Source organism: Triticum aestivum, chromosome 6B (genome assembly GCF_018294505.1).
Source record: "Triticum aestivum cultivar Chinese Spring chromosome 6B, IWGSC CS RefSeq v2.1, whole genome shotgun sequence".
Taxonomy (NCBI): domain Eukaryota; kingdom Viridiplantae; phylum Streptophyta; class Magnoliopsida; order Poales; family Poaceae; genus Triticum; species Triticum aestivum.
Window position 1 is genome coordinate 271,172,189 of NC_057810.1, and position 18,225 is coordinate 271,190,413.

Genomic DNA, 18,225 nt, shown 5'->3' on the forward strand with positions numbered 1-18,225 from the left:
AAAACAAAGCACTCACTAAATTACTTACTGAATCTCATCTTTCTCTCGGCGCCGAGAATTTTTGACGTGTCCGGGTCGATCAGAGGTTCGGCTTGCTTCTCCCCCACCCTCGCCTATGATATGGATAACCCTTGCTGCCATAGCAGTAGGATTTTAAGGGCTTCTGTTGAAGCGGAATAGGAGGAAGCCATGCATTCTTGAAAGAATCTCCAATTCCCCCCCCCCTTTACCTTCTCTTTCTATTCTATAAAAAGGCGAACATCTAATCTAGGCCCGGTCGCCTTTCTATGAAGGCGAGCAGCCCAGCCCCCTTGTCGAAATTTGGATATTAAGGAAGCTGTATTTCGCAATAGCAGCTCCGAGAAGCTGGGTTAGGGTGCGCCTCCTGCGGTTGTTTCAGTGACTCAATTGGCTGGCTTCCCTCAGCTCAGACTGGTGTCGCCACCTCTCCCAGGACCAGAATGATTATCCCCACCCGATGGGTCTACATTCATCATTGAATGTCGTCGGGTACTCTTCACTTCCCCGCCATTCTTGTAATCATCACCTGTAATCCGCGCAGGTGTGTCCGCACCCCCTAGAGTGGACGAGAAAGAAAGGATTTTTTATCGGAGCAACCCCCCAGGTTCCAGACCCAGGAGTTCACTTTCCCGTATGAGCATTCGGTACATATATAAGTCAGTGGAAGAGTCAAAGGGTCACTGTCGGTGTCAAAACCGGCGGATCTCGGGTAGGGGGTCCCGAACTGTGCGTCTAGGCGGATGGTTACAGGAGACGAGGGACACGATGTTTTTACCCAGGTTCGGGCCCTCTCGATGGAGGTAAAACCCTACGTCCTTCTTGATTAATATTGATGATATGGGTAGTACAAGAGTGGATCTACCACGAGATCAAGGAGGCTAAACCCTAGAAGCTAGCCTATGGTATGATTGTTGTAATGTATGTTGTACTACGGACTAAAGCCCTCCGGTTTATATAGACACCAGAGAGGGTTAGGGTTACACAGAGTCGGTTACAATGGTAGGAGATCTACATATCCGTATCGCCAAGCTTGCCTTCCACGCCAAGGAAAGTCCCATCCGGACACGGGACGGAATCTTCAATCTTGTATCTTCGTAGTCTTGGAGTCCGACGGACGATGATAGTCCGGCTGTCCGGACACCCCCTAGTCCAGGACTCTCTCAGTCACCACTACTGAGGATCTCCCCCTTATCTTAGAAGGGTCATCTGAGGGTTCGCCACGGTTCATTGCTGTGCTTACACACTAGGCTACCCTTCTCCGAAAGCTCTGCGGGACCACCTATCAGTAGTCTTTGGCCGGAGGGGTTTATTGCACAAAAAGGCCGGGACGCGGGCTCCCGCAGAGGAAAGCCCAACGAATGTCAGATGCAAAGCCCTGCACCTCATTAAGATCATATTGGCATACTCTCCTAAAAAAAGAGCAGACCCCATTGAATACGGGAGTGAGGAACAACAAGGCCATTTCCGTCCACCTTCTCACGGAGCCGTACGTGGACATTACCGCTCATACAGCTCCCAGCCAGCCAGCAGTTAGCTTTCCTCTAGAAGAAATGGAAGTGTGGATAAATCGACAGAAGGTTTTTATTTCTTAAAAAATCGCCCTAACCGTCCTAAATATGGACGGAGAGCGGTCTCGAGTTTTTCAGGGTCCTCGAGCTCGCATTTTAGGTCGAGTAGAGACGCTAGGGAGTCTGTGGGCTTCCCTTGGCATTTCAAGATGGCCTCTATCATCTTTTCGAGAGGCTCCCGTTTTCCTGTCAAGGGGCATTTGACATCCAGAGACAAAAGCAGTCCCACACGAAACTGGGAATTTTCCCCAATGGATGTAACGAGCTCTGCTTTCGCGGTCTCAAAAGGAGAAGCCCCGAACGCTTGCAGTTGCTTTTTTCTCTTTATTCCTTCTAAGTGAGCCTCTAAAGACTCTACTCCTACTTTAAACTTAGAGTCCGATTCTTCCAATTCTTCCAAAGACAAAGTAGAACTTCGTTTTCAGGAGTTTGCCCCCCGTTCGCCGCCGTCCAGCTGGCGGCTACTCTGGGATGGATCGAGGTTTAGGCCAACAGAGGGGGCTTGCTCCCTTTCTTCTGGAGCTAAGGAAGGACCTGCGGGTGGCATTTCCGGTAAAGGGGGAATCTCAAGGAGGGTGTCCAGACCTTCGAAGTGCCCCACCACCAGGGTTGGCATTGTGTTGACGACCCCCTCTGGCTCTGGGCTAGAGGTAATTTCGATGATCTCCCCGGCCCTTTGTTCCTCGTCACCATTGCAATAACAATAAGGAGACGCGGTGACATCGTCATCCAGAAGGAAAAAGAAAACCCCAAAGGTACCGAATGGAATTCTACTTGTCGGGCTTGGATTCGTTTCATTTATCAAAAATCAAAATAATAAATAACAACCCATAAATCAAAGACAAATTACGATAAAAAATCTAAAGTGAAGCCAATCTCTTATAAAAAGAAACCAGTCTCCTTTCAAAAGGAACTGGCCAATTAACTTCAAAAAACTACGTTCTAACTTGAGCAGAAAAATTGGTGGCATTTGACATCTAAAGATTCACCACCCCTACTACTGCCTGGAATCTTGCTTTGGTGAGCTTTCCCCAAGGTGACACTGAAGGTCTACCTCCTTTCGTGCGCCCCTCACCTCCTCCATGAGGATGATCCACTGGAGTCATTGCAACATCATGAACAATGGGGCATCTGCCTAAGCACCGGCACCCCACCACGCTTACGGCTCTATACCTACTAGACCTGTATTCGATAAAGCTTTCTTTCTATATGCTAATTCTCATGCAGTTCATATTGTCGATATGAGTATAATTGCCTCGAGCAATAGATAGGAATTCCTTCCTTTACCGTTAAATGAATAGGAATCAGGTTAATAAAACCGGAACTGTTTCCGCCTTCCTCTCGAACTGAGCTATTTCTCTGAAATATACAGTTTCACATCGTTACAGGAAATCCTATACCTGTGTATTACCACCCGGAGCCATCGTCGTCTTCGGCGTAGCATGAAGACCTTCCCATGGTCTTTGAGTCGTTCTTGACTGGCTAGCAAGCACCAGTGGAATTTAACCACCTTGTGGTCGGGACACCGCCTTCTTCTCTAGAATCATGCAAGTGGTACCGCTCCCCACGGTAAGGAGAAAGACCTTAAGGCATAAACATAGAGCCTGAGTCCACAAGATAGTATTTTCTCGGTGACGATAGTGGCCATTTTCCGTTTCAGTGGTTGTATCCAGAAAGATTCTAGAGTCATTTGTCGTACCCTCCCAACCAACCATCACATATGTGAAACTCATGTGAAAATATAAAGCACAAAAACTCTTCTGTGTTGGCGAAACTCGTTTTCCACAATAACGTATTTGGTTTGCTGTTGGAACTTGGGCAGAAATGTTTGTCCCGGCTCCAACGCTATTATAGAAATGAAAAAAATAGAATAATAGATGAATTAGAAAACTCAACTGTTCTTTGTGATTCGGTACCGCTTGAACTAACTAGCCCAATTCTTGTGAGGTACTTATTAGGGGGAGGGCCAACCACCGAATGAACAACGATCTCCCGGTCCCACTTGATTCCTGGGGAATTTAGGGAACCCAGCGGACTTGACTCTTTTAAGAGGAAGAAATTCGAAGTGAAATATCTAGAATATGCTTTACACTCCATTTTCACATAGGTATGCGCCCCTACCTTTCCGTAGATTGATGCACTAATAAGACTCCAAATCCTTGGTTTGAGCATCCCTTTCTTTTGTAACATCTCTTAAGAACTTCAAACGGAACAAGGCTAGGATCCTAATCTCTATTCCTTCCTCCTTGGCGTTAGATAACTCCAATAAAGCATGACTGAAGTAGATATAAAACGTGTCGAAGAGCAATAGACTCTTTTTCTGATAGAGCTTATCATTGTCATTGATTGACCAGCATGACTTATGGATTGCATTTTATACTGTGCTATTTGAATAGCTAGATTCTGGAAAGGCGGAGGAAATAGACTTTCCTGCTCCTGCATCATTCTTGCTAAGGGCATCTAAGGAACTAATCAAAGGTTACGAAAGAGAAGGCTTGAAAAGGAGCTTACTTTTCCCGCTAATGCTACTTCCGCTATCTCGTAAGGAGGATACGACTCATAAACCTCCCTTAGTATTTGGGTACGGAGAAAGATAATTAATTAGATTGAGTGAGGAATGTATACAACTATTCAAAAGGCAATAAGAAGCACGCAATCCTACTAGACATGGAAGGAGTAAACCTAAAATATGCTTTCTTCCCTTATGTTGAATCGACTTCCTTGTCTCTTTCTAGAAATTCAGCAGCTGGCCCAAGGTGACCTACTGGGAAATGAAAAAACAATTGGTTTAATCGAGTACTTATAAGCCGAACAGAGTTCTCTCTCATATTGTTATGTTTACCTGGAATGCCATAAGCCTGCTCTCAAGGAACAACTCGAATCACTGCTGACGCGGGACTCGCTTTCGCACGGGGAGTTGGATAAATTACCCTCTTGTGGGTATGGCGATAGATAGCAATAGCAACGGATTGATTATGATTATGATTAAGTAGACTGACTGTTGGATGAGCTCCAAAAGGTGGTGAGCCTGATGAGTCAACCAAATGGAGTGGGCCCTTTAAACCCCTAGGGCGTAAGCATTTCTACCTATCCAAACTAAGAGGTCAAGTCAATCTTGAATGCGGTTAGTACCTATTAGTAATAGATACAGAATCCTATTTGCTTTGACCGCCCCTATCCTATATTCTCTCTATCTATAGATGGAGAAAGACATGCTCGATATGAATTGGGACAAAGAAGAAAGTAGAAAGCAAGAGGTAGGTCCGTGGTTTCAAGTTGAGTAGTGAGTTGTTCCTTGAGGGGAGTCGGCAGAAACCTTTACTCATTTGATTTCCTCCCAAAAGAAGGAGGGGTTTTCCTATGGTAGGCGCCAAGAAAGATACCATGAAATTAGGCACCAGGTACTATCCATCACACTTAGAGTTGGTATTTATTGTTTGATTCGAATCCCTGCTTACCAAACAGTTGTCATAACAGATTTGAATGACGATGTCCAATTATGAAATGGCTAGAGGAGGCACAGAGATATGACAGAACTGATGGTAAGGTAAATCAAAGGTTTTCATTTACCTTATCATCATCGTAACTTTCTTATCTATTTGTGTATGCTATTAGAAAGGGAAATTCGATACAACCAACATGCAAAAACTTCCGTCTTTCCTATGAAAACAACTTCCGCCTAGATAGAATAGTTAGCCAACATGAATTCCTGCTTATTGTCCTTCCTACCCATAAGTGAGAGCAAGGCCGAAGTAGAGCATAAAGCTTAGAAGTAGGATCTGGTAATTGGTTCTGCTAAGTGCAAAAAAAGAGGTGTTTTTGGGGTGAGTCCCTGCCAAGCGGCTTTTGATGACGGCGTCGTCAACGTACACTTCTGCATTACGACCCAACTGAGACCTGAGGATGAGGCTCATTAGGCGCTTAAATGTGGCGCCGGCATTTATCAAACTGAAGGGCATCCGCTTGTAGCAGAAGGAAGGGGCGATAAAACTCGTTTTTTCTTTGTCTTCCTCAGCCATATAGACTTGCTGATACCCAGAGTAGGCATCGAGGAAGCTCAACATCTCGCACCCTGCGGTGGAGTCGACTAGTTTAGTCCTTGTACTTCGGTGGAACCAAATTCCTGTATATTGATTGCAAACCTTTTCTGCTTTGGGTCTTAAGTGAATGGAAGGGTGGGTTAAAAAACCATGGCCAACCCCCCTCAAGAAATCTCACCCGTAGGTTACTGATAGATGCTAGCTGCCAGTATACAGGAAAAACATGGTGCAGAGCATGAACAAGATGTGCTAACACATATCCCTTATATTTATTGGTTCTACAGAAGATGTATGATAAAGAGCTGGCATTAAGTCATGCAACACGCTCAGGCTTTATAAGAGGAAAGACTCTCGCTAGTATAGATTGAACGTACGGCGCTTGCTTACAAGACTGCTACTGAAAAAGGCTACCTCTTTAAACTATTGAATGCCCTATTCCATCTATCTTTCCCTGAAAAAGCGTATACTTTTGTTCTATGAGCAAATAAAGCATACTTCTTTTGCGGATCAAGCAGTCTTCTACCTTTGTGGGTAGCGGAGAATCAAATCAATATCAGAGTATTGCTCTAGCTGCTACTGAATTAACCTGGATTCAATTGTGACTCTTTGAACTAGGCTGTACTTCGTCTTCCCCTCTGGACCTGGAAATGGAAAAAAGTTACCGGTGCGTAATTGAAGATTCGGTGAAAACTAGTCGACCTTTCATCACAAATTGAAGCAGAGGTTGTTAGTTGAAAATCCATTTGCAGATCCTGTTGTTGAGGTAGAACCTGCTTCACCAATAGCATAGACTCTATCAGTCGAAGAGATCAACAGGTACGAAGATAACAGAGACAGAGATAAAGGCTTCGTCAGCAGGGACGAGAGCGGGGCCCTTTTGAAAGTCAGAAATAAAAGGGGTGATCAATGAATTGACCAGGTGTAAGCAGAGGGAACTGGAGCAGAGCAATATGTAGCATACTTTTCCGTTTGATACCCGTATCTAGACCCTTGTGATCGACAGCCGGACCCATGCTGATGACACTGAAATACTACCCCTCCCGCGGAACTAGTACCACCAATAGATAGGCTCGTCCCTTCTTGGGCAACCCTGAAAGTATCTTCTTGTACAGACTGAAACAAGAAAAACTACTCACGGGACCCACTTAAGATCTCTTTCTTTAGTTTTCTGCTTTATTCCTTTCTTAGAAAAAAGTAGCTTCCCTTATTAGTAGCGCTAGTATCTTTTCATAATGATGACTTTTTTTCAGAGCTTCCTAGATTTTGAGAAGCTGAGGCATTGCTGGCTGGGGGGAAATTTGATCGAGACTAATAACAACTAGTCACGATTAGGGAAAAAGCTCAGCTAGTATACGTAATGTGTTCAAGGCGCATTTACTCCAACAACTAGACTAAAGAAAATAAGGGCGGAAGGATTTACTTAAATGTTGTTGCATGAGCGGCTTCTAAATGAGTGGTTGATGATTCACTTTCTGATTATTACCCGCTAGCTATTGAAGCGGCAGTGTGACGTCGGCCCACCGCGGAATGGGTGCCACCTAACTATGATTCGGTGAAGGTTCCACCTTCCTTCCACAGATATAGTGATAGTAGTTGCACTCGATTTGGATCGCGCCCATGCTTGCTCAGCTCCAGGATCAGGCTCCTAAACCTATTTTCAATAAATAAATTATCTGGTCTATGTTGTTGGAGTTCCGCATGACGCCTTAATCCCACCTCTGTGTCTAAGGAATAGCCTTTTCTTCTTTTTCTTTATTGTTCGTGAGAACATGTAAGATTAGCAATGGAAATTGAGCTACGGCCGTCCCTTCCTCAAGCAAAAAACGCGAGACTTAGTTAACGAAACAGGAACTCCATCCCTTGACACTAATTTCTGATACAGAAGTGGAATCAAAAAAATGCGGGAAAAATGCACATTCAATAATGAGAAAATGTTGTGTAACTGCCCTTGCCTCAAGGTCTTGAGAAACCAGAAACTAGTGTTCGATGGCCCAACAAATCCCATTGGTTTTCGCAGGGGATGTCATTTTTACAAGCTTTCGCATGCTGAGCGTGACTATGGATTTTATATAGTTATGGAATAACCTTCTTATCTGCGAGTTCTTCGGCCAAAGACTCCTGATATCGCTTGTTGGGCCCTTGATTCCGAAGTACCACTACCGAAGGCAGACTTGAATGCGTTAGGTTGGGAAGCGGCCTAGAAGGTGCTTAAAGATAGGTGACAGTTGTGAAAGTTTAGTCGACTTGTCGGCAACAACTGACCTTTCTTTCATCAAAAGTAGGAATGAAAGCTGGCATGCAGATAAGGAAATCTCTTTTCTTCTCTTCTACTCGGCTACGGACCTTCTAAAAGGAGAAGCAATAAATACAAAAGTGCTAGGTTTGGATTTGAGTGAGATCCCGGATCGGTAGCTTCAGATATCCCCTCAGACTGGAATGAGCATTTCGATAGATTTCTTTGCTTTAAAGCATAGTTGCAGGTAGGTTATGCTCCTTTGCTTCATCCCTATGTTCTAAGGATTGCCAATCAAACAGTAGCAGTAGACTAGCCATATTCATCTTCTACAGTCTCCTGTTTCCCCCTATTTAAAATGGTCAGCCTGCGCAGCAGAAAAAAAGGCGCTCTAATCGTACTCGAGCCCTTAATCCCCCAATAGGGCTTACTTACCCGAGTCAATTCTTTCCTTCCTGTGCGAAAGCAAGGCCTCTTTCTCGACTTTACTTGAATGCCATTTACTGACCTATCTTCTTTTTTCTTCTTCTGGCAAAAGCACATTTTATTATTTTACGGAAGCAAGACAAAAGGTCATTTCGCCAATCTAGGGAATAACATTTAAAGCAATCGATCGGAGAAGCCCCCCCTAGTATTGAGAATGCAAAAGTGGATTCATTCCCCAGGCGTGTGTGTGTGCTTTCCACGGGGCTGATCTTGATTTCTTCTTAAGCTGTTATGTCCTCTGAAGTGAAGTGGATTGGTCGGAAGCTAGACTCCAACAGCATCGATACTCAAATAACCGGCTCTGATACATGGCTTAGAACCTTCAATCTTTAGCCATTATTCCCAGTTCAGGTGGTTAGGTAACAAAAGTTATAAATAGGCCCAATTTATCCTTTTATACTGGATTTCCTTAACAAGGGCATCCAATTCTTGAAACAAATGACGCTCCCTTCTCTTTCCACTTTCACTTTCATGCCCAGTTCTTTTTCGACTTGGCAATCGTAGAAATTTATGTAAAGCCTCCTGATCCGGATAAACATGCTCGATACATTCTAGGGAACTACGAAGAGAAGCTAGAACGGTGGAAGCCTGAATACAGAGAGTGCCCATTATTAAGAAACTTGGGAATAGTAGCTCCTATGGTTTCTAGAGCGAGTGAATGAAACGCTATCTTCTTATGAGCGGAGATAGAGAGCTATGTCACAATCAATAAGTGAGATGCTGTGGGCGAGGAAACTTCTGTCACAATAGATGTCTTCTATTCGAATTTAAGTGGGACTAGCTTCTTCCTCAATTGATATTACTAATGATCTAGCAATTCCATCCTTTAGAAGAAGATAAGTAAACCATTTCTTTTAATTGCATGATTGAGTTATGGATGCGGACAATCACAAGCCTACTTTGTTTATAGAAAAGAGCGTATAACCCCCGATCCCTACCTGTTGTAGAGAATCTATCGTCTAAACTCTTATGTGCCATTGGCCACCTAATACACTATTTCAGTATAATGTTGTTTGCTGGCGCATATCTCTTGATTGACTATTTATTGGTTATTAAGCATTAGTGAGCTGACCTATGTACAAGTTCTGAGTCAACCCCCCAGATCTGTATCTCCTTGCCTTGTAATCTCTCATTCATCTATTTATGTGCGTGCTTTCGCGAAGTCTCCAGCCCCATAAATATTAGTTAATGCGTGATGCGTAAATCAATAACTAAAACTAAAGTACTGATCATCCCATGCTACCACAGGATTTTTCAACAACATGACATATTGAGAAAAATCTATGTTAGAGCCGCCATTTCTTTACGGTTACATTAGTGTGGATTGTTCTTCTGATTCTTATAGGCCTGGCACCCTAGCTTTGATAGATTTATTTGATTTTGCAAGCTATGGCACAGGAATGTGATATGGGTCATATCCCGCACCTCCCTTGATTCGATGTGAAATCCATCCTAAAAAGCACTAGTTGGATCGGGTTAAAGAACAAGACGAACGTGGTATTATCTCTATTAGGACGGTTATGAGGCTCTGCTCTTTTTTTTCTTTATTCAATATCTATTCTTTGTTTCTTATATTCTGCTAATTGTTATCTTTAATGTATCTTATGCTTAATAGATAACTGGTGATGCTAGAGCTGTTAAGAAGGCATTGTTTGCAGTATCAACCATCGTCTACAAATGCCCATCAAAAGAGACCATTTCTCTTGAAACTTCTGTCCCTCCAAGCATTGTACATCCTTCAGAGCTTCCTGTCTATCCTGCTAGTAACTTCTACTCAGTGTCAGATGCAGCTATACCTTATGGAATGGACATCCAAATCTAGCTATCTTAGCAAAGGAAGTGGCATTCAAATCTACAAGTTTTTCTTCTTTAGTCTTTTTGCCCAGCGTTGTCATCATTGACACGTTTTTGCGATCCCTGTTTTTGAGATCCTCAATGACTACCACCAGAAAGGGAATGTGACCACCATTCTTATTTGAGAAAAGTGTCTCCACTATAGCACTAATGATCAGAGACAGCAGAGAAAGCTTGATTGGAGCTAAGAACTATTTCTAAAGGATCCCTTCCACTCTTGTGTGGAAAGATCTTTCTTCGTTTAGTCCAGTCTGATTTAAAACGTGTTGTGTACCATTATAGGGCTGTCATTAGGGTCACTCCTTCTTATGCCGGGAGATGGCAGTTATCTATATTTAGAAATAATAAAGAATATGGGTGTGATTGTCATCACAATGGAGTGATCGAGTAATCAGCCCTGTAGGTTCCTCTCTATTTAGATAGACCCCATCAACATGGCCATTACCTTCTCCTCGTAGCAAAAACCCATTAGAGGTTTGATTCTCAAAAGAAAACAGACCAAAAACTTGAAACTATTCCTACTCGCCAGGTGGCTTTATCAATTGGAGTTTAAAAATAGGAAAAAAAGGATGTCAAAAGTAGAAGTATCATATCTTCTTAAGGAGCCCAACTCTAGCTAGAGAATAAGAGGATTAGGTTTTGGCAAGATGCGAGGTGCCAACTTATTAAGCACGAGAGTCGTAAGATCCCGGTTATAGAAGAAGAGTAGGCCAATCCCAATCTTAGGCTGCAACAAACAAGGAAATTCCTGTCATCAAGTCGGCCTGATCCCCAAAAGGAAATCGCAATCCAAAATCCCTATATAAGATATACGATAGATTCCGGGCACCTTGTTACATGACACTTGTCTCGCATTGCATTAGTGACTGCTTCTTCTTCTGATTTCTTTGCTTTGATGATGCCCTTGTCCCAAAGAGAGTTCTTCAGTTGAAGAGTACTTTGGCACCCTAGAACACATCTCCCTCTGGATGAAGCCAACAGGTCTCAGACAAGAGCAGTATCTGTGGCTTCATCGAAAACTATCAGCCAAAATCTAAATAAAATGCATCATAGACCCAGCATCATCCTTCACTGGGAACTACAAAAGCAACATCCAACTTCAACCTGGCAGCCTCTGCACACAGAACCTATGATATATCAGAAAAGAAAACCTTTTTTTATAGTATGGGAATTTTGCACAATAGTCCCTCCAATTTGAAGTTAGCAAGCCACCACTGGTACCAGTAGGGAACAGGTACTACCACCTCCTCCAGCTCTAGCTGAGCTCTCCAGTTCTTCTCCATCAGTTAGTTGCAATGGGAGCATCTCAACATCCTCTCGTAGAATCTGTGCAATCCAAGCCTTCTGGGACATCATCCACCCGCAACTTCTTTCTCTCTTGCAGCTCTTTCATAGCAATGGCCTTTATGTTTGGAGGCTAACACAGGCATCCATCACTCTCCTCCCAAAGAAAAAGATGCCAACACCGTCGAGGATTTCAGGCCAATCAGTATTGTCTCGAGATTCATGAAAATCGTTTCAAAGAAGAGGAACAAACATTGTCTTTAACAACACTCATCCACTTATTGACATTGACACGTATCAATCGGCGTTTATCAAGGGTCGCTCACTCATAGAAACTTTCTTGGTTGTGACAGAACCACTTATCTTTTGCCGCAAACATAAGATCCCTATGGTCCTACTCAAGGTAGACTATCACAAGCCATTTGACCGAGAAAGAGAAGAGTTGTGTCTTAAAGTAAAGACGAGGATGTGGAAATCCACACACACTTGTCTTTCAGGCCCAGCCCACCAGGGATTTCCAAATCGTTAGCGGCGAGTCTTTCTTCTTCTAGGCGAGCTGCGGAGCTACTTTTTCTTTCTTTCATTCCATCTGTCTCTGTATGCTTGGGTGAATGCCATAAGCGGATTTATATGCCCCGGTTCCCAGGTTTAGGTTATTCCCTAAGTTGAGCCTACTTAGATCAGAAAAAAAATTGGATTCTCTTTCGCCTATCGGCCGGTTTTAAACAACCTTCACATTTCCTGTTGAGATCCCAAGTCTCCAAGTGGGCCCTCTTGGCCACCTAAGACCTTGGCTTTTTAGAGAATCCCGCTCCTGTGTCGTAGGACTTGTAGCTCGATATTCCACCGGGTAGGTTTGTTTATCCTTCCTTTTTCGAGTGTCTTCTTGGATAGTTATAGCGGCCCATAGGCGCAAGATGTACCTTGTGGAGGGCAGCGCTCCCCTGGAGATAGCATAGTCCTTTCAGGCAGTGTCCGTTTAGTCCATGGTCCGTTGGATGGTCGGTGCAAGGCCAGAAATTGGAACACATTGATTCCGCTCGTTCCTGTCCTTCGCTTCAGTGCCTGTCCCTTGGTGTGGTCAGTACTCCATACTGTTGGGCAGCAAAGCTTACACTTGTTCACTTATTATGACGGTTCACCAGGGCCTCTTTCCTCCTCCCTTTTCTGCTCACTCGTAGGGGTCCAGACCCACACAAAGGGGGAGGGAGTCGACTGAACATCTCAGCTATTGGCTGGAATTTCGCCCGCATCCGGTTCCCAATTCTTGTTCACCCTGAATGATCGTGTTGGGTAAATTGTGACCTCGTACGATTGTATCGTGTGAGCAACAGCTGCTTCGTCATAGTACTGACTTATGGGCTAACAGGTCACACTTTGGACAAGTATCCTACAAAGAGACTCCCGAGAGCCAAAAGTATTAAAGGAATGGCCATAGGAATGGGCGCATCATGACATCGTAATCTGTCTCGCCTGAATGAATTAGTTGGTACTAGAAATGTTAGAAATAGTAAACGAAAGGAGTAATAAGAAGTGAAAAGGACAGAGACACTTCCCAACCTAAAAGCAAAGTTCCCACTGATGGTATACTTTGTGTAAGTGAGCTCTAAGATCACATCTTTAGAATAAAATCCTGTTAGAAAAGGAAATCCTATAAGAGATAAGCTGCCCATGAGCATCATTACATAGGTCAAAGGAAAGGAGGAGGCAAGCCCCCCCATCTTCCGCATATCTTGCTCATACGACATGGCATGAATCACCGAACCCGCACTCAGGAAGAGTAATGCTTTGTAAAATGTGTGATTCATTAAGTGAAAGACGCTAACAGAATAGTTAGAGATGCCGCAAGCAAAGAGCATATAGCCTAATTGACTGCAAGTTGAATAAGCTATGACCCTCTTTAGATTGTTCTGTAATATTCCAGTGGTTGCCGCAAGGAATGACGTCATAGCTCCTGCAAAAGTAATAGCAATCAAAGCCATAGGTGAGTATTCAAATAAAGGGGAGCACCTTGCTATCATGAAAACACCAGCAGTGACCATAGTAGCTGCATGAATCAAAGCAGATACTGGAGTGGGACCCTCCATTGCATCGGGTAACCAAGTATGCAATCCTATCTGTGCAGATTTCCCAACAGCACCAATAAAAAGTAAAATAAAACCAGAGTTATGGCATTCAATCTCATGTTGCAAAAAATCCATTCATTTCTGGGAGCACTACTACAAGCAAAAATGGTTGAAAAGTCTACTGTTTGAAAGAGAGTAGAACAACCAAAAATCCCAAGAGCTAATCCAAAATCACATACTCGATTGACAAGCATAGCTTTTATAGCAGCTTTATCCGTCTGTAGTCGTGTAAACCATAAATGAATTAACAAATATGAAGCAAGACCTACTCCCTCCCATCCCATGAATAATTGAAGAAAGTTATCTCCAGTCACCAACATTAGCATAAAAAAAGTAAAAATGGATAAATAACACATAAATCGAGGGCTATGCGGATACTCAGACATATATGAAATGGAATAAAGATGGACCAAGCTACTTATGAATGTAACCACAATTAACATCACTACGGTCAGGCTATCGAACACAGAGTCAAAAGTGAATTACGAGTCAGGCCAATCTGCAAATCAAGCGAGCTCCCCTTGCAATGATGTGGTGGTGAACCTCTCATTTGTCTTTAGTGCTCTCCGAACCATGCGGGAAGGTTTCCCATCACACGGCTCACCAACTTGATCTTCTGCGGGAACCTTATGTAAGAACAGGCCTGGCAAAAGAAGTATGGTCTCGCTTTCCTTTGCCACTCAAGTGTATGGCATCTGCCGTGCTTAGGCCCCTTCTTCCCTTCCCTAATCCAAAAATGAGTCCACCGCCTGCCTGGCACTGTATGGTTATAGGTATGTTGTGCAGGCCAGCCTCCCTTGGATTTTAGGTGATTAACTACTGAAGCGAAGAAAAGGCTGGATCAAGAAAAGGGGGGTACTACGAGCCCTCTGCCCCACGCATCTAACCAGCTCGCGTGGTTCACCGGTTTCACCGACGTCACCCTTAGATAGAGTTATTCAGTCGATACGGAGATGCGCTTAAAGTGGGGGGTGTGCTGTCCCTATTGGGCTAGGCCCTTCCCCATAAGGCCCCACCGTCGGGGCATAAGCGCCCTCTTGCTACCCATATGCAAGGCGCCGTCTTAGCCTTGCCTTCCCAGGATCACTCCCACACCTGTCACGTTCGTGATCGACCTCCTCAACTGTGTATCGATCGAAAGGCAGGGCGGCAGAGCCCCCAACCGACGAGAGTAGTTACGTCCAGTATGTCCCCCCTTGATTCCCGACATGCTATGATACCCCAGGGTGGGTAGGAGCGGGTCGAGTCCGTATCACCGTGGAACAACTGCAGCATCCGGATCTGATCTATCTACTCGGCAATTCATCCGGTGACTTCACGGTCGCCAAAGAAGCCCCAAGAAGCATCAAACATTTCCGATGAGATCGATGGAGCTATTCTGAGATAGCAAGCACTAGCTCCCAGTGCGACTTCATAAAAAGCAATCAAAGATAAGATCGAAGAAAATGAAGCACACGTGGTGGTCATTATAGCGGTTCCTTCAGATCCTAGAAAACGCCCGAAAAACCCGGCTACGGAACTACCGAGCAAAGGCAAAAAGACAATAAGTAGATACATAAGATCGAGTCTCTTAAAAAAATCAGACAATGTTCAAGCGGCCTGTCATTGAGGCAAAAACATGTTAAGCATATAAGCACTTTCGACTTGATTTGCAGTGGTCAGTTATGCAAGACGGGAAGAGAGTTTCCTTCTTCAGAGTCCTTTTATCCCAATATTAAGGATAATGTGTGGGCCTTTACTGAAAGAAGATGGTTGATCCCCTTGCCTAGTCATTCCATCCTCCCCCCGGTGGGTCATCCTCTAATTCACTCTCGCGAGCAAAGAAGAAGAGAGACAACATTCAAGCCAGCAATGGACTGAGGTATGAGATGATAAAGGTAAAGAGAAGGGGTCGTCGTTGGTGCATAACAGATCTTTCCTATCTACGATCTTTCTCGGTGCATAAGCGAGGCTTCGCGGTCGAAGTACCACATAAGCAATAAAGCCAATAGACCTTGAATAGCCTGTACGAAATAACTTGTGAAGAGGATTTTCTAGAGTCTAAAAATCTTGTACGCAAGTTGGCACAACGCTTTCAATCAATCTCGCTCATCTGGTCTGCCCGGTCAAATCAGCGATCATGCCCCCCTTATTCTAGCGGAGGAACAGCTTCATCAGATTCATTCCCTTGCTAATCCGCCTTCAAGCCTTGTTCCTTCTTCCGCTTCATCTATCGTAAAATTCTATATGCCACAAATAGAAGTAGAAAGAAATCCTAGCAGTCATTGAGATTGAATCCAGAGGAAATCGCAATCCAATTACCGTGAGAGCGAATTAACAGAGTCAGTTCAACTAAATGGTCAAAATCAGAATAAAGGAAGGTAACGAAATACTTCATTAACTAGGCCCGTTTAATTAACAAGTTGAGCTTTCTTTGCTCACCAGCTTTTTTCTGCGCCCCTTCACTCACTTCTGAATGACTCATTTAGCACTCTCTTTTGGTTGGTTACTTCATTGAAATAGAAAATACATCTCTAGCTCCCGGCTAACGCGAATCATTCAAAAACTACTACTTATTGGGTTGGGCAACCGACACGTGAAATCGATGGCGGGCTACACTTCCTTCAATTAATTGTTTAGGTTTACTTTGGCGGAGCATTCAATCCAGGTGTGGGAATCATTCCGACTTCATGTATTTGCCATGCCCTAGCCTTTTGGGAATGTAGGTGTCCGCGAATAGAAGCTCGGCAACAGAGCAGACCGGTAGAAGTATGTACCTCATGAAGCAAGGACTAGCCAGAGCTCTTAGTATGACCACTTTTGCAGGATGAATCCGTTCACTGTCTGCTTCTCTATCGCATTGGACCTAGAAAGAGTACAAACAGGAAGCATAGACACTTGAGAAATAGAGGAGCTATGAGTGCTGTCCACAACCTCTAATGTTCCAAAAGATATAATCCTTCACTCGCTCCAAAGACCTCAGTACCGTGCTAACTCCAAGAATTTCCTTCTTTACTACATAAAGCATCAGCTGCTCGATAGAAAGAAAAAGCATTTATTTATAGCTGACAGTTAGCTTTCGCTTGATTTCTTTCCTATAAAATTACATTTTGTTGATTGTAGATTGGGTCGGTGTAAATAAAGGGTGAGCTCCAAACTACAGTGGGAAAGGCCGAGTATACACCAACCATAATTTGGAGTGAGAAGGAGATCCTAACTAACAAAATAAGGCATCTGATACTATGCTAAAAAGTTCCGTTTGGTCACTTTTCAAAAGAAGGATGCGCCGCTATTTTATCATCATCTGGAACTGCTTGACTTGCTTTCACAGCTTTTAGCTTGAACGTGGCACTAAAGCCTCCATGTCAACTAAAGAAAATAGTTCAAGACAGTAGAGCACAGAGGGAATTACCAACATGGGTTCAGCATTTCGTTTAGTGAATGCGGAGATAAAAGCAGCTGCTATTGATGTGCAATTGGACCGCTCGCATCGCTACTTGACACGAAGGGTATAAGAATCAAAGGAAATACCAGGCATAAATGACTTTGGAGTTCAAACCTGGCAAAGCCCTTACTTACTCGGCTCCAGGCCAAAGCGATGAAAAGACCCTTTATTTAATATGGTCACTCCCATGAGAGAAAGTCTAGCCCTATCAACACCTTCTGGTCCTAGTTGGCTCGAGTAAGGCAGGCTACTTCTAAGCAATCTAGAGAAAATTGAACCTCATTGAAAAGAAATAACTTCCGGCCAACATAAAGATCCAACAACCTTTTTCCTGACCTCGACTTTGACGCATTCCTCCTAGCCTAGATTTCACTACATTCTTTGGGATCAATGCCTACTTCTTGAACATGAAATACCTGTATCCCTTCTTCGATAAGTGGAATGTTTCGCTTGAGCGTCTACTTTGGCGAAACCCTGGTTATCTATGCTATGAATTTGTGGCCTAGCCCTCTATAAGGAACACACTTTTCATACGTGAGGCTATAGAAGGAAAGCAACAATCCTGGAGGAGGAAATAGTTCACTTGTTGGGCACCTGGGCTCCCTATTCGTAAATTTACTTACGTGACGAGCAATTAACAAGGCGTGCTGCATTTGAATGACATGTTATTGAATAATATTGTTGCTGTGTCACAAGTCTCAGTCTTCCAAAATAGGAGACGACTATGGATAGAGATACCAGGTAAACGGAGTGCTAGTGATTGCCTTGGTTGATACTGGCAGCACACACTGTTTTTTGGACCCCAAAGATTGTGAAGCGGGCTGGTTACGAATCAACTCCGTATAAACCTATGGAAATCACAGTAGCAAATGGCACTAAGATGTATTGTGAGCACAAATGTGATGGCATGCTATGGGTAATGCAAGGAAGGAGTTTCAGTTTGACATGAAAGTCATGGAGGTAGGTCCGTATGAGGGGGAGATTTTATTTTGTTGCTATAAGAAGGAAGAGCCAATTATTTTATCAACCAGTGCACAATCCATAACGTTGGTCAAGGAACGCAAGAAAGTATTTTGAAAGGGAATTCAGGATCAGACAAGGAGGTCAGTAGAAAGAGGAAGGGTGCAGTTACAACAAGGACAGATTTGTATGCTTGTGCAAGCTTTTCCAGTGAATGCCACCAACAAAG

At 43.7% G+C, this 18,225-nt stretch overlaps 2 pseudogenes; one reads left to right on the forward strand and one right to left on the reverse strand.

The window, feature by feature from the left end:
• Positions 1 to 500: 500 nt before the first annotated feature.
• Positions 501 to 10,170, forward strand: LOC123139165 (uncharacterized; annotated as a pseudogene).
• A 2,644-nt stretch (positions 10,171 to 12,814) lies between these two features.
• LOC123134077 (NADH-ubiquinone oxidoreductase chain 5-like) lies at positions 12,815 to 15,169 on the reverse strand (annotated as a pseudogene).
• Between the last annotated feature and the right edge of the window lie 3,056 nt (positions 15,170 to 18,225).